The sequence below is a fragment of the Etheostoma spectabile genome, unplaced genomic scaffold (genome assembly GCF_008692095.1).
Source record: "Etheostoma spectabile isolate EspeVRDwgs_2016 unplaced genomic scaffold, UIUC_Espe_1.0 scaffold00002308, whole genome shotgun sequence".
Taxonomy (NCBI): domain Eukaryota; kingdom Metazoa; phylum Chordata; class Actinopteri; order Perciformes; family Percidae; genus Etheostoma; species Etheostoma spectabile.
This window is the reverse complement of record NW_022602879.1, coordinates 1-24,588: the sequence shown is the minus strand read 5'-3', so window position 1 is coordinate 24,588 and position 24,588 is coordinate 1. Positions and strand designations below refer to the sequence as shown.

General features: G+C 44.3%; 16 non-coding genes across 16 annotated transcripts; all 16 read right to left on the bottom strand.

The window, feature by feature from the left end:
- Positions 1-764: 764 nt before the first annotated feature.
- Positions 765-955, bottom strand: LOC116675809 (U2 spliceosomal RNA). Its single transcript, XR_004328538.1, has one exon. It is a non-coding gene; the product is annotated as a U2 spliceosomal RNA (small nuclear RNA).
- Positions 956-1,233: 278 nt separating this feature from the next.
- LOC116675817 (U5 spliceosomal RNA) lies at positions 1,234-1,350 on the bottom strand. The gene has a single exon (XR_004328545.1). It is a non-coding gene; the product is annotated as a U5 spliceosomal RNA (small nuclear RNA).
- A 1,719-nt stretch (positions 1,351-3,069) lies between these two features.
- On the bottom strand, positions 3,070-3,260 carry LOC116675808 (U2 spliceosomal RNA). Its single transcript, XR_004328537.1, has one exon. It is a non-coding gene; the product is annotated as a U2 spliceosomal RNA (small nuclear RNA).
- A 279-nt stretch (positions 3,261-3,539) lies between these two features.
- Positions 3,540-3,655, bottom strand: LOC116675825 (U5 spliceosomal RNA). Its single transcript, XR_004328553.1, has one exon. It is a non-coding gene; the product is annotated as a U5 spliceosomal RNA (small nuclear RNA).
- Positions 3,656-5,350: 1,695 nt separating this feature from the next.
- On the bottom strand, positions 5,351-5,541 carry LOC116675828 (U2 spliceosomal RNA). The gene has a single exon (XR_004328556.1). It is a non-coding gene; the product is annotated as a U2 spliceosomal RNA (small nuclear RNA).
- A 278-nt stretch (positions 5,542-5,819) lies between these two features.
- Positions 5,820-5,936, bottom strand: LOC116675816 (U5 spliceosomal RNA). The gene has a single exon (XR_004328544.1). It is a non-coding gene; the product is annotated as a U5 spliceosomal RNA (small nuclear RNA).
- A 1,659-nt stretch (positions 5,937-7,595) lies between these two features.
- LOC116675827 (U2 spliceosomal RNA) lies at positions 7,596-7,786 on the bottom strand. Its single transcript, XR_004328555.1, has one exon. It is a non-coding gene; the product is annotated as a U2 spliceosomal RNA (small nuclear RNA).
- A 278-nt stretch (positions 7,787-8,064) lies between these two features.
- LOC116675815 (U5 spliceosomal RNA) lies at positions 8,065-8,181 on the bottom strand. The gene has a single exon (XR_004328543.1). It is a non-coding gene; the product is annotated as a U5 spliceosomal RNA (small nuclear RNA).
- Positions 8,182-9,788: 1,607 nt separating this feature from the next.
- On the bottom strand, positions 9,789-9,979 carry LOC116675826 (U2 spliceosomal RNA). The gene has a single exon (XR_004328554.1). It is a non-coding gene; the product is annotated as a U2 spliceosomal RNA (small nuclear RNA).
- A 279-nt stretch (positions 9,980-10,258) lies between these two features.
- On the bottom strand, positions 10,259-10,374 carry LOC116675822 (U5 spliceosomal RNA). The gene has a single exon (XR_004328550.1). It is a non-coding gene; the product is annotated as a U5 spliceosomal RNA (small nuclear RNA).
- Positions 10,375-11,910: 1,536 nt separating this feature from the next.
- Positions 11,911-12,101, bottom strand: LOC116675819 (U2 spliceosomal RNA). Its single transcript, XR_004328547.1, has one exon. It is a non-coding gene; the product is annotated as a U2 spliceosomal RNA (small nuclear RNA).
- Positions 12,102-12,380: 279 nt separating this feature from the next.
- Positions 12,381-12,496, bottom strand: LOC116675821 (U5 spliceosomal RNA). The gene has a single exon (XR_004328549.1). It is a non-coding gene; the product is annotated as a U5 spliceosomal RNA (small nuclear RNA).
- Positions 12,497-14,401: 1,905 nt separating this feature from the next.
- On the bottom strand, positions 14,402-14,592 carry LOC116675807 (U2 spliceosomal RNA). Its single transcript, XR_004328536.1, has one exon. It is a non-coding gene; the product is annotated as a U2 spliceosomal RNA (small nuclear RNA).
- Positions 14,593-14,870: 278 nt separating this feature from the next.
- LOC116675813 (U5 spliceosomal RNA) lies at positions 14,871-14,987 on the bottom strand. Its single transcript, XR_004328542.1, has one exon. It is a non-coding gene; the product is annotated as a U5 spliceosomal RNA (small nuclear RNA).
- Positions 14,988-16,641: 1,654 nt separating this feature from the next.
- Positions 16,642-16,832, bottom strand: LOC116675812 (U2 spliceosomal RNA). Its single transcript, XR_004328541.1, has one exon. It is a non-coding gene; the product is annotated as a U2 spliceosomal RNA (small nuclear RNA).
- Positions 16,833-17,111: 279 nt separating this feature from the next.
- Positions 17,112-17,227, bottom strand: LOC116675820 (U5 spliceosomal RNA). The gene has a single exon (XR_004328548.1). It is a non-coding gene; the product is annotated as a U5 spliceosomal RNA (small nuclear RNA).
- Positions 17,228-24,588: the final 7,361 nt, after the last annotated feature.

Sequence of the window (24,588 nt, the reverse complement as noted above, 5' to 3'; positions counted from 1 at the left end):
TAACCAGTAGATTTCTGGTGAACGTGGGGTTTGTAGTCCTTACATAGTAACCAGTAGATTTCTGGTGAACGTGGGGTTTGTAGTCCTTACATAGTAACCAGTAGATTTCTGGTGAACGTGGGGTTTGCAGTCCTTACATAGTAACCAGTAGATTTCTGGTGAACGTGGGGTTTGCAGTCCTTACATAGTAACCAGTAGATTTCTGGTGAACGTGGGTTTCAGACATGCTGCTTGTTTTAAATGCGACTCCAGTTGCGTCTCTGCCATCGGAGATTTTTTTTTTTTTACTGTCAGCTGCCCCCCCCCCGCCCCCTCTCTCTCTGTGTCTCTCTCTTACTCACACACACACACACTCACACACACACACACACACACACACACACACACACACATATACCTGGTGTGGAAATAAAAAAAATAAAAAAGAACCAAAAAAAAAAAAAATCACACTGATCATAAAAAAATAAAAAGTTAAAAAAAGAAAGTTATATTGAATATGAAAACTCTTTTTCATTACATTTTACTTCATAATTGCAACAGCATGTGTTGTATTAATTGTTGCAAAACGTTCTGTATATAGTTTGTTTGTTACCATGACAACACCATTGATCTGAAGCTCGATGCTGTCATGTAAATAGTTTTCAAATCAGCAATAAATATAACAATTTTTGATCAACTCATATCAATTGCTCTTCAGGTCCATTGACAGTTTTGGCAACGGGCAGCTCAACGTGCATCGTTAATTGTTTTTCCACAAGACAGAAGATGGGTGCACCGTTCCCAGCGATGCTGCAATACCGGGTCGATGCGTGGAGTGAACGGAGCAAGCCCCTTTTTCAACTCCCATTGCTAAAAATCCATTTAATATGTTGTCCCCTGATAGAGGACATATCAGATATTAAACTGATAAGAACAGATACTACACTTGATCTTAGCCAAAAGGCCGAGAAGCGATGACCACCACCTCTATGCTGTCAGATGCGACCTCCCCGGACGGTTCTCAGTTGTCACGGTCCAGTAATTTTAAATGGACATAACAGCTGCTGCTTAGCACCCCCGTCCAAGCGCTTCATGGGGAAGCACAAAAAGTTTTAGTTAAAGACGGCAATTGTGGTTTTCCCAATTGGTCAAGCTCCTGCCAACGTGCAATATTCCCATGCTGTCACATTTTGGCTACGTTTAAGAATCTGAGTTTCCTTTTGGAGAGCATATTTGTTTTTCACAAGTACAAAAGGCTTAGCCAAACAGCAAAGCCCACCAAAAATAATTTCAACTCATAGGCGTTCCTCTCCACGGAAGTCTTTAGTAAAAGGCGAAAGACTTGTGCGTTATGAAGAGAAACCAGAGTAAGTACAGCCCACTCTCGAGAGCAGCCGAAAACGCCAGTCTTCCCAGTCCCAACCCTCGCGGTAATTCTCACTTGGTGTGCCGCTTTTCCAAATCCAAGGCCTCACCAATATTTTGTCCTTGCTGTTTTTCTGCCAATCAAAAGTGCAAATCTTGCTACACTTTTGTATGGCTTTATCTTGTCAAGTATTATAACAACGTTTTGATACCAGGAACCCAACGAGGTTTCACAGATCATTCAGTTTTTAGGACAATTTCTGGCGGTAAAATCTGCCAGCCATGTCTCTTCAGGTCCGTTGACAGTTTGGGCAACGGGCAGCTTCACGTGCATCGTTAATTGTTTTTCCAGAAGACAGAAGATGGGTGCACCGTTCCCGGTGACGCTGCAATACCGGGTCGATGCGTGGGGTTTAGATTTGTGCATATACACATCAACTTTCTTTTACATTACTGCATATACACATCAACTTTCTTTTTGATTCATCATCACCATTCATTATGTCATCATCACTATTCATTATGTCATCATCACAATTCATTATGACATCAACTTTCTTTTATATTACTGCATATACACTAGGGGTGATCCGAGTGTCCGGCTGAAACGAGTATCCGGTACGGATAAAGCACTTTTGCCGAGTACAAGTATTATCCGAGTAATATGAGTCAATATCCGTGCTCGGATTGAATAAAACTCCTCAACTGGCCGCGCAGCGTTCTGTGATAATCACAGCGCCCCCCCCCGCCTACAAACCCGCTCGGATCAATCACACACACACAGAACATGGAGAAATGCGCTCTCTCTCGCTCTCTCTCTCGCTCTCTCCTGCTCCGTCAGTCAATTCGGTCTGCGGATCTGTTCCGTTAACGTTTAGGGTTTCTTCAGCTTCAGGTTTGTTTTTAACTTCGGTTTGTAGTCCTTACATAGTAACCAGTAGATTTCTGGTGAACGTGGGTTTGTCCTTACATAGTAACCCTGGTGAACGTGGGTTTGTAGTCCTTACATAGTAACCAGTAGATTTCTGGTGAACGTGGGGTTTGTAGTCCTTACATAGTAACCAGTAGATTTCTGGTGAACGTGGGGTTTGCAGTCCTTACATAGTAACCAGTAGATTTCTGGTGAACGTGGGGTTTGCAGTCCTTACATAGTAACCAGTAGATTTCTGGTGAACGTGGGTTTCAGACATGCTGCTTGTTTTAAATGCGACTCCAGTTGCGTCTCTGCCATCGGAGATTTTTTTTTTTTTACTGTCAGCTGCCCCCCCCCCCGCCCCCTCTCTCTCTGTGTCTCTCTCTTACTCACACACACACACACACACACACACACACACACACACACACACACACACATATACCTGGTGTGGAAATAAAAAAAATAAAAAAGAACCAAAAAAAAAAAAAATCACACTGATCATAAAAAAATAAAAAGTTAAAAAAAGAAAGTTATATTGAATATGAAAACTCTTTTTCATTACATTTTACTTCATAATTGCAACAGCATGTGTTGTATTAATTGTTGCAAAACGTTCTGTATATAGTTTGTTTGTTACCATGACAACACCATTGATCTGAAGCTCGATGCTGTCATGTAAATAGTTTTCAAATCAGCAATAAATATAACAATTTTTGATCAACTCATATCAATTGCTCTTCAGGTCCATTGACAGTTTTGGCAACGGGCAGCTCAACGTGCATCGTTAATTGTTTTTCCACAAGACAGAAGATGGGTGCACCGTTCCCAGCGATGCTGCAATACCGGGTCGATGCGTGGAGTGAACGGAGCAAGCCCCTTTTTCAACTCCCATTGCTAAAAATCCATTTAATATGTTGTCCCCTGATAGAGGACATATCAGATATTAAACTGATAAGAACAGATACTACACTTGATCTTAGCCAAAAGGCCGAGAAGCGATGACCACCACCTCTATGCTGTCAGATGCGACCTCCCCGGACGGTTCTCAGTTGTCACGGTCCAGTAATTTTAAATGGACATAACAGCTGCTGCTTAGCACCCCCGTCCAAGCGCTTCATGGGGAAGCACAAAAAGTTTTAGTTAAAGACGGCAATTGTGGTTTTCCCAATTGGTCAAGCTCCTGCCAACGTGCAATATTCCCATGCTGTCACATTTTGGCTACGTTTAAGAATCTGAGTTTCCTTTTGGAGAGCATATTTGTTTTTCACAAGTACAAAAGGCTTGGCCAAACAGCAAAGCCCACCAAAAATAACTTCAACTCATAGGCGTTCCTCTCCACGGAAGTCTTTAGTAAAAGGCGAAAGACTTGTGCGTTATGAAGAGAAACCAGAGTAAGTACAGCCCACTCTCGAGAGCAGCCGAAAACGCCAGTCTTCCCAGTCCCAACCCTCGCGGTAATTCTCACTTGGTGTGCCGCTTTCCAAATCCAAGGCCTCACCTACCATTGTCACACCAATATTTTGTCCTTGCTGTTTTTCTGCCAATCAAAAGTGCAAATCTTGCTACACTTTTGTATGGCTTTATCTTGTCAAGTATTATAACAACGTTTTGATACCAGGAACCCAACGAGGTTTCACAGATCATTCAGTTTTTAGGACAATTTCTGGCGGTAAAATCTGCCAGCCATGTCTCTTCAGGTCCGTTGACAGTTTGGGCAACGGGCAGCTTCACGTGCATCGTTAATTGTTTTTCCAGAAGACAGAAGATGGGTGCACCGTTCCCGGTGACGCTGCAATACCGGGTCGATGCGTGGGGTTTAGATTTGTGCATATACACATCAACTTTCTTTTACATTACTGCATATACACATCAACTTTCTTTTTGATTCATCATCACCATTCATTATGTCATCATCACTATTCATTATGTCATCATCACAATTCATTATGACATCAACTTTCTTTTATATTACTGCATATACACTAGGGGTGATCCGAGTGTCCGGCTGAAACGAGTATCCGGTACGGATAAAGCACTTTTGCCGAGTACAAGTATTATCCGAGTAATATGAGTCAATATCCGTGCTCGGATTGAATAAAACTCCTCAACTGGCCGCGCAGCGTTCTGTGATAATCACAGCGCCCCCCCCCCCGCCTACAAACCCGCTCGGATCAATCACACACACACAGAACATGGAGAAATGCGCTCTCTCTCGCTCTCTCTCTCGCTCTCTCCTGCTCCGTCAGTCAATTCGGTCTGCGGATCTGTTCCGTTAACGTTTAGGGTTTCTTCAGCTTCAGGTTTGTTTTTAACTTCGGTTTGTAGTCCTTACATAGTAACCAGTAGATTTCTGGTGAACGTGGGGTAGTCCTTACATAGTAACCAGTAGATTTCTGGTGAACGTGGGGTTTGTAGTCCTTACATAGTAACCAGTAGATTTCTGGTGAACGTGGGGTTTGCAGTCCTTACATAGTAACCAGTAGATTTCTGGTGAACGTGGGGTTTGCAGTCCTTACATAGTAACCAGTAGATTTCTGGTGAACGTGGGTTTCAGACATGCTGCTTGTTTTAAATGCGACTCCAGTTGCGTCTCTGCCATCGGAGATTTTTTTTTTTTTACTGTCAGCTGCCCCCCCCCCCCCCTCTCTCTCTGTGTCTCTCTCTTACTCACACACACACACACACACACACACACACACACACACACACACACACACACATATACCTGGTGTGGAAATAAAAAAATAAAAAGAACCAAAAAAAAAAAAAATCACACTGATCATAAAAAAATAAAAAGTTAAAAAAAGAAAGTTATATTGAATATGAAAACTCTTTTTCATTACATTTTACTTCATAATTGCAACAGCATGTGTTGTATTAATTGTTGCAAAACGTTCTGTATATAGTTTGTTTGTTACCATGACAACACCATTGATCTGAAGCTCGATGCTGTCATGTAAATAGTTTTCAAATCAGCAATAAATATAACAATTTTTGATCAACTCATATCAATTGCTCTTCAGGTCCATTGACAGTTTTGGCAACGGGCAGCTCAACGTGCATCGTTAATTGTTTTTCCACAAGACAGAAGATGGGTGCACCGTTCCCAGCGATGCTGCAATACCGGGTCGATGCGTGGAGTGAACGGAGCAAGCCCCTTTTTCAACTCCCATTGCTAAAAATCCATTTAATATGTTGTCCCCTGATAGAGGACATATCAGATATTAAACTGATAAGAACAGATACTACACTTGATCTTAGCCAAAAGGCCGAGAAGCGATGACCACCACCTCTATGCTGTCAGATGCGACCTCCCCGGACGGTTCTCAGTTGTCACGGTCCAGTAATTTTAAATGGACATAACAGCTGCTGCTTAGCACCCCCGTCCAAGCGCTTCATGGGGAAGCACAAAAAGTTTTAGTTAAAGACGGCAATTGTGGTTTTCCCAATTGGTCAAGCTCCTGCCAACGTGCAATATTCCCATGCTGTCACATTTTGGCTACGTTTAAGAATCTGAGTTTCCTTTTGGAGAGCATATTTGTTTTTCACAAGTACAAAAGGCTTAGCCAAACAGCAAAGCCCACCAAAAATAATTTCAACTCATAGGCGTTCCTCTCCACGGAAGTCTTTAGTAAAAGGCGAAAGACTTGTGCGTTATGAAGAGAAACCAGAGTAAGTACAGCCCACTCTCGAGAGCAGCCGAAAACGCCAGTCTTCCCAGTCCCAACCCTCGCGGTAATTCTCACTTGGTGTGCCGCTTTTCCAAATCCAAGGCCTCACCAATATTTTGTCCTTGCTGTTTTTCTGCCAATCAAAAGTGCAAATCTTGCTACACTTTTGTATGGCTTTATCTTGTCAAGTATTATAACAACGTTTTGATACCAGGAACCCAACGAGGTTTCACAGATCATTCAGTTTTTAGGACAATTTCTGGCGGTAAAATCTGCCAGCCATGTCTCTTCAGGTCCGTTGACAGTTTGGGCAACGGGCAGCTTCACGTGCATCGTTAATTGTTTTTCCAGAAGACAGAAGATGGGTGCACCGTTCCCGGTGACGCTGCAATACCGGGTCGATGCGTGGGGTTTAGATTTGTGCATATACACATCAACTTTCTTTTACATTACTGCATATACACATCAACTTTCTTTTTTATACACATCAACTTTCTTTTTGATTCATCATCACCATTCATTATGTCATCATCACTATTCATTATGTCATCATCACAATTCATTATGACATCAACTTTCTTTTATATTACTGCATATACACTAGGGGTGATCCGAGTGTCCGGCTGAAACGAGTATCCGGTACGGATAAAGCACTTTTGCCGAGTACAAGTATTATCCGAGTAATATGAGTCAATATCCGTGCTCGGATTGAATAAAACTCCTCAACTGGCCGCGCAGCGTTCTGTGATAATCACAGCGCCCCCCCCCGCCTACAAACCCGCTCGGATCAATCACACACACACAGAACATGGAGAAATGCGCTCTCTCTCGCTCTCTCTCTCGCTCTCTCCTGCTCCGTCAGTCAATTCGGTCTGCGGATCTGTTCCGTTAACGTTTAGGGTTTCTTCAGCTTCAGTTTGTTTTTAACTTCGGTTTGTAGTCCTTACATAGTAACCAGTAGATTTCTGGTGAACGTGGGGTTTGTAGTCCTTACATAGTAACCAGTAGATTTCTGGTGAACGTGGGGTTTGTAGTCCTTACATAGTAACCAGTAGATTTCTGGTGAACGTGGGGTTTGCAGTCCTTACATAGTAACCAGTAGATTTTTCTGGTGAACGTGGGTTTCAGACATGCTGCTTGTTTTAAATGCGACTCCAGTTGCGTCTCTGCCATCGGAGATTTTTTTTTTTTTACTGTCAGCTGCCCCCCCCCCGCCCCCTCTCTCTCTGTGTCTCTCTCTTACTCACACACACACAACACACACACACACACACACACACACACACACACACATATACCTGGTGTGGAAATAAAAAAATAAAAAAGAACCAAAAAAAAAAAAAATCACACTGATCATAAAAAAATAAAAAGTTAAAAAAAGAAAGTTATATTGAATATGAAAACTCTTTTTCATTACATTTTACTTCATAATTGCAACAGCATGTGTTGTATTAATTGTTGCAAAACGTTCTGTATATAGTTTGTTTGTTACCATGACAACACCATTGATCTGAAGCTCGATGCTGTCATGTAAATAGTTTTCAAATCAGCAATAAATATAACAATTTTTGATCAACTCATATCAATTGCTCTTCAGGTCCATTGACAGTTTTGGCAACGGGCAGCTCAACGTGCATCGTTAATTGTTTTTCCACAAGACAGAAGATGGGTGCACCGTTCCCAGCGATGCTGCAATACCGGGTCGATGCGTGGAGTGAACGGAGCAAGCCCCTTTTTCAACTCCCATTGCTAAAAATCCATTTAATATGTTGTCCCCTGATAGAGGACATATCAGATATTAAACTGATAAGAACAGATACTACACTTGATCTTAGCCAAAAGGCCGAGAAGCGATGACCACCACCTCTATGCTGTCAGATGCGACCTCCCCGGACGGTTCTCAGTTGTCACGGTCCAGTAATTTTAAATGGACATAACAGCTGCTGCTTAGCACCCCCGTCCAAGCGCTTCATGGGGAAGCACAAAAAGTTTTAGTTAAAGACGGCAATTGTGGTTTTCCCAATTGGTCAAGCTCCTGCCAACGTGCAATATTCCCATGCTGTCACATTTTGGCTACGTTTAAGAATCTGAGTTTCCTTTTGGAGAGCATATTTGTTTTTCACAAGTACAAAAGGCTTAGCCAAACAGCAAAGCCCACCAAAAATAATTTCAACTCATAGGCGTTCCTCTCCACGGAAGTCTTTAGTAAAAGGCGAAAGACTTGTGCGTTATGAAGAGAAACCAGAGTAAGTACAGCCCACTCTCGAGAGCAGCCGAAAACGCCAGTCTTCCCAGTCCCAACCCTCGCGGTAATTCTCACTTGGTGTGCCGCTTTCCAAATCCAAGGCCTCACCAATATTTTGTCCTTGCTGTTTTTCTGCCAATCAAAAGTGCAAATCTTGCTACACTTTTGTATGGCTTTATCTTGTCAAGTATTATAACAACGTTTTGATACCAGGAACCCAACGAGGTTTCACAGATCATTCAGTTTTTAGGACAATTTCTGGCGGTAAAATCTGCCAGCCATGTCTCTTCAGGTCCGTTGACAGTTTGGGCAACGGGCAGCTTCACGTGCATCGTTAATTGTTTTTCCAGAAGACAGAAGATGGGTGCACCGTTCCCGGTGACGCTGCAATACCGGGTCGATGCGTGGGGTTTAGATTTGTGCATATACACATATACATTACATCAACTTTCTTTTACATTACTGCATATACACATCAACTTTCTTTTTGATTCATCATCACCATTCATTATGTCATCATCACTATTCATTATGTCATCATCACAATTCATTATGACATCAACTTTCTTTTATATTACTGCATATACACTAGGGGTGATCCGAGTGTCCGGCTGAAACGAGTATCCGGTACGGATAAAGCACTTTTGCCGAGTACAAGTATTATCCGAGTAATATGAGTCAATATCCGTGCTCGGATTGAATAAAACTCCTCAACTGGCCGCGCAGCGTTCTGTGATAATCACAGCGCCCCCCCCCCGCCTACAAACCCGCTCGGATCAATCACACACACACAGAACATGGAGAAATGCGCTCTCTCTCGCTCTCTCTCTCGCTCTCTCCTGCTCCGTCAGTCAATTCGGTCTGCGGATCTGTTCCGTTAACGTTTAGGGTTTCTTCAGCTTCAGGTTTGTTTTTAACTTCGGTTTGTAGTCCTTACATAGTAACCAGTAGATTTCTGGTGAACGTGGGGTTTGTAGTCCTTACATAGTAACCAGTAGATTTCTGGTGAACGTGGGGTTTGTAGTCCTTACATAGTAACCAGTAGATTTCTGGTGAACGTGGGTTTCAGACATGCTGCTTGTTTTAAATGCGACTCCAGTTGCGTCTCTGCCATCGGAGATTTTTTTTTTTTTACTGTCAGCTGCCCCCCCCCCCGCCCCTCTCTCTCTGTGTCTCTCTCTTACTCACACACACACACACACACACACCACACACACACACACACACACACACACACACATATACCTGGTGTGGAAATAAAAAAAAAAAAAAAAAACCAAAAAAAAAAAAAATCACACTGATCATAAAAAAATAAAAAGTTAAAAAAAGAAAGTTATATTGAATATGAAAACTCTTTTTCATTACATTTTACTTCATAATTGCAACAGCATGTGTTGTATTAATTGTTGCAAAACGTTCTGTATATAGTTTGTTTGTTACCATGACAACACCATTGATCTGAAGCTCGATGCTGTCATGTAAATAGTTTTCAAATCAGCAATAAATATAACAATTTTTGATCAACTCATATCAATTGCTCTTCAGGTCCATTGACAGTTTTGGCAACGGGCAGCTCAACGTGCATCGTTAATTGTTTTTCCACAAGACAGAAGATGGGTGCACCGTTCCCAGCGATGCTGCAATACCGGGTCGATGCGTGGAGTGAACGGAGCAAGCCCCTTTTTCAACTCCCATTGCTAAAAATCCATTTAATATGTTGTCCCCTGATAGAGGACATATCAGATATTAAACTGATAAGAACAGATACTACACTTGATCTTAGCCAAAAGGCCGAGAAGCGATGACCACCACCTCTATGCTGTCAGATGCGACCTCCCCGGACGGTTCTCAGTTGTCACGGTCCAGTAATTTTAAATGGACATAACAGCTGCTGCTTAGCACCCCCGTCCAAGCGCTTCATGGGGAAGCACAAAAAGTTTTAGTTAAAGACGGCAATTGTGGTTTTCCCAATTGGTCAAGCTCCTGCCAACGTGCAATATTCCCATGCTGTCACATTTTGGCTACGTTTAAGAATCTGAGTTTCCTTTTGGAGAGCATATTTGTTTTTCACAAGTACAAAAGGCTTGGCCAAACAGCAAAGCCCACCAAAAATAATTTCAACTCATAGGCGTTCCTCTCCACGGAAGTCTTTAGTAAAAGGCGAAAGACTTGTGCGTTATGAAGAGAAACCAGAGTAAGTACAGCCCACTCTCGAGAGCAGCCGAAAACGCCAGTCTTCCCAGTCCCAACCCTCGCGGTAATTCTCACTTGGTGTGCCGCTTTTCCAAATCCAAGGCCTCACCAATATTTTGTCCTTGCTGTTTTTCTGCCAATCAAAAGTGCAAATCTTGCTACACTTTTGTATGGCTTTATCTTGTCAAGTATTATAACAACGTTTTGATACCAGGAACCCAACGAGGTTTCACAGATCATTCAGTTTTTAGGACAATTTCTGGCGGTAAAATCTGCCAGCCATGTCTCTTCAGGTCCGTTGACAGTTTGGGCAACGGGCAGCTTCACGTGCATCGTTAATTGTTTTTCCAGAAGACAGAAGATGGGTGCACCGTTCCCGGTGACGCTGCAATACCGGGTCGATGCGTGGGGTTTAGATTTGTGCATATACACATCAACTTTCTTTTACATTACTGCATATACACATCAACTTTCTTTTTGATTCATCATCACCATTCATTATGTCATCATCACTATTCATTATGTCATCATCACAATTCATTATGACATCAACTTTCTTTTATATTACTGCATATACACTAGGGGTGATCCGAGTGTCCGGCTGAAACGAGTATCCGGTACGGATAAAGCACTTTTGCCGAGTACAAGTATTATCCGAGTAATATGAGTCAATATCCGTGCTCGGATTGAATAAAACTCCTCAACTGGCCGCGCAGCGTTCTGTGATAATCACAGCGCCCCCCCCCCGCCTACAAACCCGCTCGGATCAATCACACACACACAGAACATGGAGAAATGCGCTCTCTCTCGCTCTCTCTCTCGCTCTCTCCTGCTCCGTCAGTCAATTCGGTCTGCGGATCTGTTCCGTTAACGTTTAGGGTTTCTTCAGCTTCAGGTTTGTTTTTAACTTCGGTTTGTAGTCCTTACATAGTAACCAGTAGATTTCTGGTGAACGTGGGGTTTGTAGTCCTTACATAGTAACCAGTAGATTTCTGGTGAACGTGGGTTTCAGACATGCTGCTTGTTTTAAATGCGACTCCAGTTGCGTCTCTGCCATCGGAGATTTTTTTTTTTTTACTGTCAGCTGCCCCCCCCCCCCCCCCGCCCCTCTCTCTCTGTGTCTCTCTCTTACTCACACACACACACACACACACACACACACACACACACATATACCTGGTGTGGAAATAAAAAAATAAAAAAGAACCAAAAAAAAAAAAAATCACACTGATCATAAAAAAATAAAAAGTTAAAAAAGAAAGTTATATTGAATATGAAAACTCTTTTTCATTACATTTTACTTCATAATTGCAACAGCATGTGTTGTATTAATTGTTGCAAAACGTTCTGTATATAGTTTGTTTGTTACCATGACAACACCATTGATCTGAAGCTCGATGCTGTCATGTAAATAGTTTTCAAATCAGCAATAAATATAACAATTTTTGATCAACTCATATCAATTGCTCTTCAGGTCCATTGACAGTTTTGGCAACGGGCAGCTCAACGTGCATCGTTAATTGTTTTTCCACAAGACAGAAGATGGGTGCACCGTTCCCAGCGATGCTGCAATACCGGGTCGATGCGTGGAGTGAACGGAGCAAGCCCCTTTTTCAACTCCCATTGCTAAAAATCCATTTAATATGTTGTCCCCTGATAGAGGACATATCAGATATTAAACTGATAAGAACAGATACTACACTTGATCTTAGCCAAAAGGCCGAGAAGCGATGACCACCACCTCTATGCTGTCAGATGCGACCTCCCCGGACGGTTCTCAGTTGTCACGGTCCAGTAATTTTAAATGGACATAACAGCTGCTGCTTAGCACCCCCGTCCAAGCGCTTCATGGGGAAGCACAAAAAGTTTTAGTTAAAGACGGCAATTGTGGTTTTCCCAATTGGTCAAGCTCCTGCCAACGTGCAATATTCCCATGCTGTCACATTTTGGCTACGTTTAAGAATCTGAGTTTCCTTTTGGAGAGCATATTTGTTTTTCACAAGTACAAAAGGCTTGGCCAAACAGCAAAGCCCACCAAAAATAATTTCAACTCATAGGCGTTCCTCTCCACGGAAGTCTTTAGTAAAAGGCGAAAGACTTGTGCGTTATGAAGAGAAACCAGAGTAAGTACAGCCCACTCTCGAGAGCAGCCGAAAACGCCAGTCTTCCCAGTCCCAACCCTCGCGGTAATTCTCACTTGGTGTGCCGCTTTTCCAAATCCAAGGCCTCACCTATATTTTGTCCTTGCTGTTTTTCTGCCAATCAAAAGTGCAAATCTTGCTACACTTTTGTATGGCTTTATCTTGTCAAGTATTATAACAACGTTTTGATACCAGGAACCCAACGAGGTTTCACAGATCATTCAGTTTTTAGGACAATTTCTGGCGGTAAAATCTGCCAGCCATGTCTCTTCAGGTCCGTTGACAGTTTGGGCAACGGGCAGCTTCACGTGCATCGTTAATTGTTTTTCCAGAAGACAGAAGATGGGTGCACCGTTCCCGGTGACGCTGCAATACCGGGTCGATGCGTGGGGTTTAGATTTGTGCATATACACATCAACTTTCTTTTACATTACTGCATATACACATCAACTTTCTTTTACATTACTGCATATACACAACTTCTTTTTGATTCATCATCATTCATTATGTCATCATCACTATTCATTATGTCATCATCACAATTCATTATGACATCAACTTTCTTTTATATTACTGCATATACACTAGGGGTGATCCGAGTGTCCGGCTGAAACGAGTATCCGGTACGGATAAAGCACTTTTGCCGAGTACAAGTATTATCCGAGTAATATGAGTCAATATCCGTGCTCGGATTGAATAAAACTCCTCAACTGGCCGCGCAGCGTTCTGTGATAATCACAGCGCCCCCCCCGCCTACAAACCCGCTCGGATCAATCACACACACACAGAACATGGAGAAATGCGCTCTCTCTCGCTCTCTCTCTCGCTCTCTCCTGCTCCGTCAGTCAATTCGGTCTGCGGATCTGTTCCGTTAACGTTTAGGGTTTCTTCAGCTTCAGGTTTGTTTTTAACTTCGGTTTGTAGTCCTTACATAGTAACCAGTAGATTTCTGGTGAACGTGGGGTTTGTAGTCCTTACATAGTAACCAGTAGATTTCTGGTGAACGTGGGGTTTGCAGTCCTTACATAGTAACCAGTAGATTTCTGGTGAACGTGGGGTTTGTAGTCCTTACATAGTAACCAGTAGATTTCTGGTGAACGTGGGGTTTGCAGTCCTTACATAGTAACCAGTAGATTTCTGGTGAACGTGGGGTTTGCAGTCCTTACATAGTAACCAGTAGATTTCTGGTGAACGTGGGGTTTGCAGTCCTTACATAGTAACCAGTAGATTTCTGGTGAACGTGGGTTTGCAGTCCTTACATAGTAACCAGTAGATTTCTGGTGAACGTGGGTTTGCAGTCCTTACATAGTAACCAGTAGATTTCTGGTGAACGTGGGTTTCAGACATGCTGCTTGTTTTAAATGCGACTCCAGTTGCGTCTCTGCCATCGGAGATTTTTTTTTTTTACTGTCAGCTGCCCCCCCCCCCGCCCCCTCTCTCTCTGTGTCTCTCTCTTACTCACACACACAAACACTCACACACACACACACACACACACACACACACACACACACACACATATACCTGGTGTGGAAATAAAAAAAATAAAAAAGAACCAAAAAAAAAAAAAAATCACACTGATCATAAAAAAATAAAAAGTTAAAAAAGAAAGTTATATTGAATATGAAAACTCTTTTTCATTACATTTTACTTCATAATTGCAACAGCATGTGTTGTATTAATTGTTGCAAAACGTTCTGTATATAGTTTGTTTGTTACCATGACAACACCATTGATCTGAAGCTCGATGCTGTCATGTAAATAGTTTTCAAATCAGCAATAAATATAACAATTTTTGATCAACTCATATCAATTGCTCTTCAGGTCCATTGACAGTTTTGGCAACGGGCAGCTCAACGTGCATCGTTAATTGTTTTTCCACAAGACAGAAGATGGGTGCACCGTTCCCAGCGATGCTGCAATACCGGGTCGATGCGTGGAGTGAACGGAGCAAGCCCCTTTTTCAACTCCCATTGCTAAAAATCCATTTAATATGTTGTCCCCTGATAGAGGACATATCAGATATTAAACTGATAAGAACAGATACTACACTTGATCTTAGCCAAAAGGCCGAGAAGCGATGACCACCACCTCTATGCTGTCAGATGCGACCTCCCCGGACGGTTCTCAGTTGTCACGGTCCAGTAATTTTAAATGGACATAACAGCTGCTGCTTAGCACCCCCGTCCAAGCGCTTCATGGGGAAGCACAAAAAGTTTTAGTTAAAGACGGCAATTGTGGTTTTCCCAATTGGTCAAGCTCCTGCCAACGTGCAATATTCCCATGCTGTCACATTTTGGCTACGTTTAAGAATCTGAGTTTCCTTTTGGAGAGCATATTTGTTTTTCACAAGTACAAAAGGCTTAGCCAAACAGCAAAGCCCACCAAAAATAATTTCAACTCATAGGCGTTCCTCTCCACGGAAGTCTTTAGTAAAAGGCGAAAGACTTGTGCGTTATGAAGAGAAACCAGAGTAAGTACAGCCCACTCTCGAGAGCAGCCGAAAACGCCAGTCTTCCCAGTCCCAACCCTCGCGGTAATTCTCACTTGGTGTGCCGCTTTCCAAATCCAAGGCCTCACCTATTCCCCCATTGTCACAGGGCCAATATTTTGTCCTTGCTGTTTTTCTGCCAATCAAAAGTGCAAATCTTGCTACACTTTTGTATGGCTTTATCTTGTCAAGTATTATAACAACGTTTTGATACCAGGAACCCAACGAGGTTTCACAGATCATTCAGTTTTTAGGACAATTTCTGGCGGTAAAATCTGCCAGCCATGTCTCTTCAGGTCCGTTGACAGTTTGGGCAACGGGCAGCTTCACGTGCATCGTTAATTGTTTTTCCAGAAGACAGAAGATGGGTGCACCGTTCCCGGTGACGCTGCAATACCGGGTCGATGCGTGGGGTTTAGATTTGTGCATATACACATCAACTTTCTTTTACATTACTGCATATACACATCAACTTTCTTTTTGATTCATCATCACCATTCATTATGTCATCATCACTATTCATTATGTCATCATCACAATTCATTATGACATCAACTTTCTTTTATATTACTGCATATACACTAGGGGTGATCCGAGTGTCCGGCTGAAACGAGTATCCGGTACGGATAAAGCACTTTTGCCGAGTACAAGTATTATCCGAGTAATATGAGTCAATATCCGTGCTCGGATTGAATAAAACTCCTCAACTGGCCGCGCAGCGTTCTGTGATAATCACAGTGCCCCCCCCCCGCCTACAAACCCGCTCGGATCAATCACACACACAGAACATGGAGAAATGCGCTCTCTCTCGCTCTCTCTCTCGCTCTCTCCTGCTCCGTCAGTCAATTCGGTCTGCGGATCTGTTCCGTTAACGTTTAGGGTTTCTTCAGCTTCAGGTTTGTTTTTAACTTCGGTTTGTAGTCCTTACATAGTAACCAGTAGATTTCTGGTGAACGTGGGGTTTGCAGTCCTTACATAGTAACCAGTAGATTTCTGGTGAACGTGGGGTTTGCAGTCCTTACATAGTAACCAGTAGATTTCTGGTGAACGTGGGGTTTGCAGTCCTTACATAGTAACCAGTAGATTTCTGGTGAACGTGGGTTTCAGACATGCTGCTTGTTTTAAATGCGACTCCAGTTGCGTCTCTGCCATCGGAGATTTTTTTTTTTTTACTGTCAGCTGCCCCCCCCCTGCCCCCTCTCTCTCTGTGTCTCTCTCTTACTCACACACACACACTCACACACACACACACACACACACACACACACATATACCTGGTGTGGGAATAAAAAACTAAAAAAGAACCAAAAAAAAAAAAAATCACACTGATCATAAAAAAATAAAAAGTTAAAAAAAGAAAGTTATATTGAGTATGAAAACTCTTTTTCATTACATTTTACTTCATAATTGCAACCGCATGTGTTGTATTAATTGTTGCAAAACGTTCTGTATATAGTTTGTTTGTTACCATGACAACACCATTGATCTGAAGCTCGATGCTGTCATGTAAATAGTTTTCAAATCAGCAATAAATATAACAATTTTTGATCAACTCATATCAATTGCTCTTCAGGTCCATTGACAGTTTTGGCAACGGGCAGCTCAACGTGCATCGTTAATTGTTTTTCCACAAGACAGAAGATGGGTGCACCGTTCCCAGCGATGCTGCAGTACCGGGTCGATGCGTGGAGTGAACGGAGCAAGCCCCTTTTTCAACTCCCATTGCTAAAAATCCATTTAATATGTTGTCCCCTGATAGAGGACATATCAGATATTAAACTGATAAGAACAGATACTACACTTGATCTTAGCCAAAAGGCCGAGAAGCGATGACCACCACCTCTATGCTGTCAGATGCGACCTCCCCGGACGGTTCTCAGTTGTCACGGTCCAGTAATTTTAAATGGACATAACAGCTGCTGCTTAGCACCCCCGTCCAAGCGCTTCATGGGGAAGCACAAAAAGTTTTAGTTAAAGACGGCAATTGTGGTTTTCCCAATTGGTCAAGCTCCTGCCAACGTGCAATATTCCCATGCTGTCACATTTTGGCTACGTTTAAGAATCTGAGTTTCCTTTTGGAGAGCATATTTGTTTTTCACAAGTACAAAAGGCTTGGCCAAACAGCAAAGCCCACCAAAAATAATTTCAACTCATAGGCGTTCCTCTCCACGGAAGTCTTTAGTAAAAGGCGAAAGACTTGTGCGTTATGAAGAGAAACCAGAGTAAGTACAGCCCACTCTCGAGAGCAGCCGAAAACGCCAGTCTTCCCAGTCCCAACCCTCGCGGTAATTCTCACTTGGTGTGCCGCTTTTCCAAATCCAAGGCCTCACCTATATTTTGTCCTTGCTGTTTTTCTGCCAATCAAAAGTGCAAATCTTGCTACACTTTTGTATGGCTTTATCTTGTGTTGGAGAAATCCTTCTATAAACTGACAACTGACTCCATGATGAATTAACACAGCGTTTATTCTTGTGGTCAACAGATGAAATGCGTTTCCGGGCAGTTTTACGTGCACGGACCTGATGGAAACTTGTCTAGTACAGAGGTTCCCAAAAAGGCACTTTAACAATAGCGTGCTCAGGGTTATATTGGTTCCCCTTGTGGGGCCTGATTGGTCAGCTATACTGTTGCTGGGGCACACTCCCTGCTCTGCCTCTTCCCTCTTCCTTCTTGCCTGTCTATTATTTTCAGTTATCATTTACTTCACAAGACAGCTATGTTCACTCCCTTCTTAGTTTGTACGTCCTGTTCTCTGAGTTATCAGACCGTCCTCGAACTTCAGTGTCCTTGGCCTCACCATCTCCTCTTCTCGTGCTCACTGTAGCTTATCTGACTAAGATAGCCCTCCTGTTCTCTCCCTCCTAGCTGTACCCCAGCTGCAAAGCATAATGTATAATATGTCACACATACACACACTCTTATTTAGTCTTTGGTTAATTCAGTATATACTTTAAGCCAGCTTTTACGTGGCCGTTCCTGAGTGCCCTGTTCATCACCACCTCAGTCATTGTATTATTTTCCCACAAATTCCCCCTTTTCGCACCTACTAGGTGCAAACACTTTTTACACTAACTGCAGTGCCTCAACGTCCTCCCCGTCCTCAGGCATGGTGAGTAATGGCAGCATCCCAGCGGAATAGGGAGGCGGCGCTTTTTCTTTGGACAAGGCAGTGGTGATGAGCCGGGATATCATGGTCCGCAGGCAGGGCACACAGCAACACCCACAGGTAACTAGAATAGCGAGAAAAACAGCAATAGATGTCAAACAAGCAGTGATAAGATTCTTCCATTTGCCAAAAAAGGTTGTCATCCACCCCTCCAATGGATTTGATACACCTGAGGCGTCATGCATCTCCTGGGAAAGGCTCGAAGTTGGTTCAAAGCCCTGGTGACCTTCCCATCCGGGGCAGTGTTGTTAGGGATGACCGTACAGCACATCTCTCCGAACATGGAACAGACTCCTCCTTTTTCAGCCAACAGCATGTCCAGCGCCATCCTATTCTGGAGCGCCATGAGGGACGTTGGGGCCATCTGCTCGGCCAGGCCTTCGATGGCATCCCTAGTTGCATTGCTCAAGCGTAAAACATTATAATGCACAAAATTTATCCTATCTACATTTTTGCTGGGAGTGACGGGGAAGATGGCTGAAAGCAGTGGTATACTCTCAAATCCTGCGGCTATTTGATCTGCCAATTTGTATTCATTCGGGACACCCCTAGGAACTCCTATGCTGTCTATATAGGTTGGGGTTCCCGCCCATGGATCAAAAGCCGGGCCTTGCATACTACGGGCCCTGCGCCTTCTCTTTACGGTCAGTTGCACAGCCTTATGGTGGGTATAGTGGACTCTACTCCCCACCAAAGATATGGGCATAGCTAATCTAACCATAGCACAAACTCCTGACGTTTGATTTGGGAACTTTATCTGGGAGTACAACCTAAGACCACCACAATAGTAGAATAGTCCTATTCTAGCCACTGGGCCTAGGGCTGTTTTGTTTTGTACAGTTGTATTACACCAGTCTGGGGGTATATCACCTAGTTTGATTGTGGGCTTGCTTGATCCGGTGAGATTGAAACAGTGATATCTTGCACCCTCCCCCTTTATGGCGGTAAAATACCCTGGTTTTTCAAAGCCTGGGGGAAAGAGGGATGCTAGGGTAGTACAATTGCGGGAAGCTGTCTTAGAGTGTGTGAAGTTCAACATGCATGCATATCCTGCTGGGTCCTCATTAGGAAACAACGGGGCCGGGTTAGTGAACATGACTGGTCTAGCTGTGGCACAGGCCACGCACCCTTCCATGTGTTGTTCTTTGGCATTCTGTATTAGCCACCTGATCCATAAATTGTCCTGGCCTGCACCTGCTGATAACTCTAACACATCTTCCACCCTCATTTTAGAGAAGTCCTGCACTATTACGTCTTCCTCCTTCAGGGGGTTTTTACTGTAGTCTCTGCCATGTCAGTGTCATTCTGTGTGTGCGTGAGGGGATCCAAAATATTTATCTGCAGGGGGGTTATCTGGTCACTTCCTGCTATCCATACACCTATGGCTAACATCCACACATCCTGACCGTTCCTGCTCCCAATTGCTCTATTTACTGACAGGGTTATGGGATTTTTCGTGGGGTCTGAACTATAGTCCCGCTGTATAGATAATATCTCCCATTCATCTTGTTGTACCCACCAATCTCTTTTGTCTGTCAACCTCGCCCATGGTTTCCACCCTCCTGTTGTCCAACCCGCGTCATACCAGCTGTTACAGAGACTACCTTTCACCTGTCCGGAAGCGCTCCTTTCACAGTCCTCTACCTTTTGATAGTCGTCACAGATGTACACATCTGTGTTTTTGTAGAAACTATTATACCCCCCGCAGTCTATAGCCTGACACAAATCAAAGGTAAATGACGTGGTTGAGTCTCTCACATAGGGGAGAGTCAATCTGGCACCGCACCTTGGGGATGGGCCCTTAGTGTGTTGCTTCACTACTGCCCAAACTGCTCTTCTTTTCTCTCGTCTAGTTTCATTTCCTTTGTTACTGAGAGGTGGTTGGACACTACCGGGTGATTGTTCTTTGTGGTCTCGGTCCCCATACGCATGTTCCAACCCCAGAATTAATGCTGCAACTCCCACTACTACTACTACTGCTAGGACAACTGTTGTCTTTTTCCCAAACCCCATTGCCTTCCAAGTTATGGGTGTACTACGCGGGGGCTGTTCCCTGCCAAAACATCTCTTCCATCTATACATTTTGGATTGCTTTTCTAATTTCTGCCAATGGGCGGCTAGGAGGTGCGGCTGGGGCACAATGTGTCAGGTGGTGCCAAGGTGCTCCTTTTTTACCTTTAACCTGGACCGAGTGTGAAGTAACCTCCCTCACTTCGTACGGCCCGGACCACCTGGGGTCAGTCCACTTCCTCTTGTGAACTTTGACCCTGACCCAGTCGCCTACCTTGACAGGTAGTGTTGCTTCCTCCTGCGGTTTCCTGTTCGCCAACTGGACCTGCGTAGAAAGGGCTGAAACAGAGATGTTAGCTTTTTCATATAGTCTGTCATTTCTATTTGCTGAACATCTAACATTGGCATGTGGCCTCCATCTAGTGGAGGTCCTGGCATTTTTCTCCCTGTCATTATTTCGTGTGGGTCAAATGTGTTTCTCGTCCTTCTGAGGACCTCATAGCCATGAGGGCCAATGGGAGCGCTTCTACCCATGTTAACTTGCTTCCTGCACATGCCTTGGCTATCTTAGCCTTCAATGTCTGGTTTGCTCTTTCCACCATTCCCTGTGACTGTGGATGATAAACTGATCCGAAGGCATGAGTGATTCCCAGGGCCTGTTCTACTTCTCTTAGTAGTTTGTTGTTAAAATGTGTGCCATTATCTGACCTTATTTGCCTGGGGACCCCATACCTCGGGATGAGTTCAGTTTTGAGCCATTTCACCACTGTTTTTGCGTCCTCTTTTCTGGTGGGAATGGCTTCTACCACCTAGAGAACCTGTCTACCATCACCAGAAGATACCTTTTTCCCCCTACCACATTTTCTGCGCCCATATCAGTATAATCTATACTGATATCTTGAAAACAAGCTGTGGGGACTGGGTACGCTCCTTTTAGTGTGGTGTATGGTTTCTGAACATTATGCTCTCCACACACCCTGCATTCCTGACAAAAATGTGTCACCATGTCCCTCAAATTGGGGTGCCACCACAGCTCAGACAGATTCAGGAGAGTCTGTTTTCTTCCTTCATGTGTTGGTCTGTGTGCCTCAGGTAGCAACATTCTGCACATCTCGGCTGATGCTGCTATCTTTCCTTGATGAGACCTCCATATCCCATCTTTGTCTTTTGTGGCGCCGCTCCGCTGCCACTGATTCCATTCATAGGCTCCTGCCTTTTTCTGCATTTCTAGAATGTCTTTAGGCTCCAGTGCCATTGGTTGTGATTCTATCTCTTTCGATAGTACCATCTGTTTTGGGGAGTATCCTCCCGCTCTTTTGGCTGCAGAATCTGCTGCCTCGTTTCCTGCACTACTCTTCCTTGCCCTGCGTCATGTCCTTTGCATTTCATTATGGACACCTTTAGTGGAGCGGCAATAGCCTCCACTAGCTCCATTATCTCCTTCTGATGTTTATGGGCATTCCTGCAGAGGTGACGTATCCTCGCCTTTTCCACATGATCGCGTCCAAGTGTGCTGTTCCATGAGCATAAGCAGAGTCTGTAAAAATGTTCACTGTTCTTCCTTTGGCTAGCAGAAGGGCTGCGATCAGAGCTTTTATTTCTGCTTTCTGTGCTGACGCTGGTTGGTTTATTATTCCTGCTTCCAATGTCTGATGTGTTCCATCTGGGTGTTGTTGGACTACTGCATATGATGCTTTGTTAGTCCCATCCTTTGTTTTGTAGCAACATCCGTTTGTGTAGAGCCACATGTCAGCCGACATGTCTGGTACGTTTTCCAGATCTGACCTTATTCTGCTTTCTTGGCTGCTTCTTCCTCGCAAACATGTGGCACTCCCTGTCTACTCATACTGTTGGCCATGTTTATTCCTTCTGATGAGTAGGTGATGTGCGGTTGGGTACAGGCAGTCTGCAGTTTTGTTCTCCTTGTGGCACTGTATGCAAATTCCTTGCTGGCCAAAAAAGCTGTGACACCATGTGTGGTGTGGATTGTTATTGGATGGCACATTACAATATGTGCTGTTTTGTCAATGGATTTTGCCAGCGCCGCTACATAGCGGGCACAGGTTGTCTGTCCTTTTCCACTGTATCCAGCCTTGATGAGTGGTACATCAGTACATGTCTGTCTCCCCCTTTTTTCTGAAATAAAATGGCATTGAGAAAGCCTTGTTTTCAGAAACATCCATATGAATGGGAGTGAGTAGTCTGGGGAGGTGAGTGTCTCTGCCCTTGCTAGGGCACTTTTGAGGTCAGAGAAGGCGGCCTCGGCCTCTGTTGTCCATAGGAGGGGGGCGGTGAGACAGCGATGACCAGCAGCAGCCACCAGTTCCCTGAGCGATGTAGTTCTGTTGGTATAGTCAGGGATATGTGAGCGGCTGTATCCTGTGAGGCCCAGAAAAGACAGCATGTCTGCAACTGTGAGGGGAAGCGGGTGATGCAGAATAGCCTGTCTATGGCTGGGAGACACCCCAAGGCCTGCTGATGAAATTTGTCTGCCCAGAAAGAGGACTTGTCTACTAGCAACTTGTACTTTGTCCCTTTTGACCTTGTAGCCTTTGAGGCTAGGAATGTCAGCAGTGCCATTGTCTGTTCCACACAGGTGAGGGGATCTGTAGCAGCCAGCAGAAGGTCGTCCACATACTGTATGAGGACCACAGTTGTGGGGAGTTGCAGCTGCAGAAGATGAGATTTGAGGATCCTGTTGAACAGTCCAGGGAGTCTCTGTATCCCTGTGGCAATCTGGAATACGTGTATTGTTGACCATTGAAAGTGAATGCAAAGTACTCCTGTGAGTCTTGGTGTAGGGGCACAGAGAAGAAAGCATTGGCCAGGTCAACCACTGTGAAGTGGGTGAAGGAGGGGTTAAGTGATGTCAAAGAGACATGTGGGTCTGGGACAGGATGCACAGCTGGGACAGTAATGTCATTAATGGGTCTGAAGTCCTGCACCATGCGCCATCCTTTTCCTCCAGCTTTGGGGACAGGTAAAATGGGAGTGTTCCAGGGAGAACGAGTGGGATATATGACACCAGCTTCTAAGAGTCCCTGAATGGTTGGAGCTATGCCTTGGACCTGGTCAGGGGTGAGTCTATACTGTGGTCTGTGAATGACTGTGTGGTGCTGCGGTCTGATTGTAACAGTCACAGGATGTGTTTCTAAGAGTCCAGTGTCATATGGGCCGGTGGTGAACAGATGCTGGGGAAGAGTTAGTAGGGCGGTAGCTGCGCTGGGATGGTCAGTGCAGGGGAGTCCATGTTCTCTGGGGAGTGGGAGAACTTCATGCAATGTTTTCTCTGTTGTGTGAGGCCCTTTAAAGCACCACATGTCTTCAGCGTCAGTGTCAGCTTTTAGAAGGCCAGGTGTGGAGGTGGGGAGCCATTTAAATGTTAGTGCACGTTTTATCATAGGGCCCAGGGATCTGCCTGCTGGCCAAATCCTACTGCGAGTGTGACATGCGGGGAAGAAGAGTCCCAGAGTGTGTACCAGTCTTCAGAGGAGTGCGTTAAGACCACAGAAGCAGCCACCCCTTCTTTACCACAATATATGCCTCTGCATAAGAGAAGGGGTGCTGTCCTTGCATGTTTGTCTCCCAGTCATCTTGATATGGGGTGTCCAGGTCGTCAGCTACATGTAGAGTACAGTGTACTTGTGGGAGTGGGGACATGTAGGGTGCAGTCTGTATATGGCTGGTTTCAGGATGTTGAATGCATGTTGAATGGAGGGTGTGTCAGGGCCTGTGGGAAGCAGGCGTAACCAATATACATATTGGTGTAGTTCTGACACTGGGGTTGGTGTGAGGGAGAGAATGGTGTGGGGAATCAGGAGTGGATACTGGAGGAACAGGAGTGACTGAATGCCATCCACATTCATCCATATGCACAGATTCAATTTACACATAAGATCTCTTCCTAATAAATTTACTGGGCATGCAGGAAAGCAAAAAGATGTGTGTGTGTTTGTGGTTAAATTCGGTTAACAATGGCTGTGTGAAGTGCTGTAAGATAGGGGTCCACTGACTCCCATAACTGACTGAGTTTGAGCTGAAGGAGGGAAGTAGGTGGAATTTAGACAGGAGAACGTTGCTCCTGTGTCTGCCAGCATTACATGTGGTTTACCTTGAATAGTGAGGGTAATGAGGGGTTCTGTGGTCAGACCAAAATGAAAATCAGTGGGAGGACACCTTCATTGTGGACCCTGTGGTCATACCATTGCTGTTGTAGGGCCTGATTAGCGGGGGACAGTGGCCATGGCTCACCGGGGTATGGTTGGGGTGAGGGATTTCTCCCTGGCCCTCTAGGGGGCTGTGCTGGGGCTCTTGGCATCTCTTGCATAGTGGCCTTGCTGACCACAGTTGTAGCAAAGGAAGTAGGGCTGAGAGTTCCTTCCTCCAGCCTGGACCTAGTCATTCCTCCTCC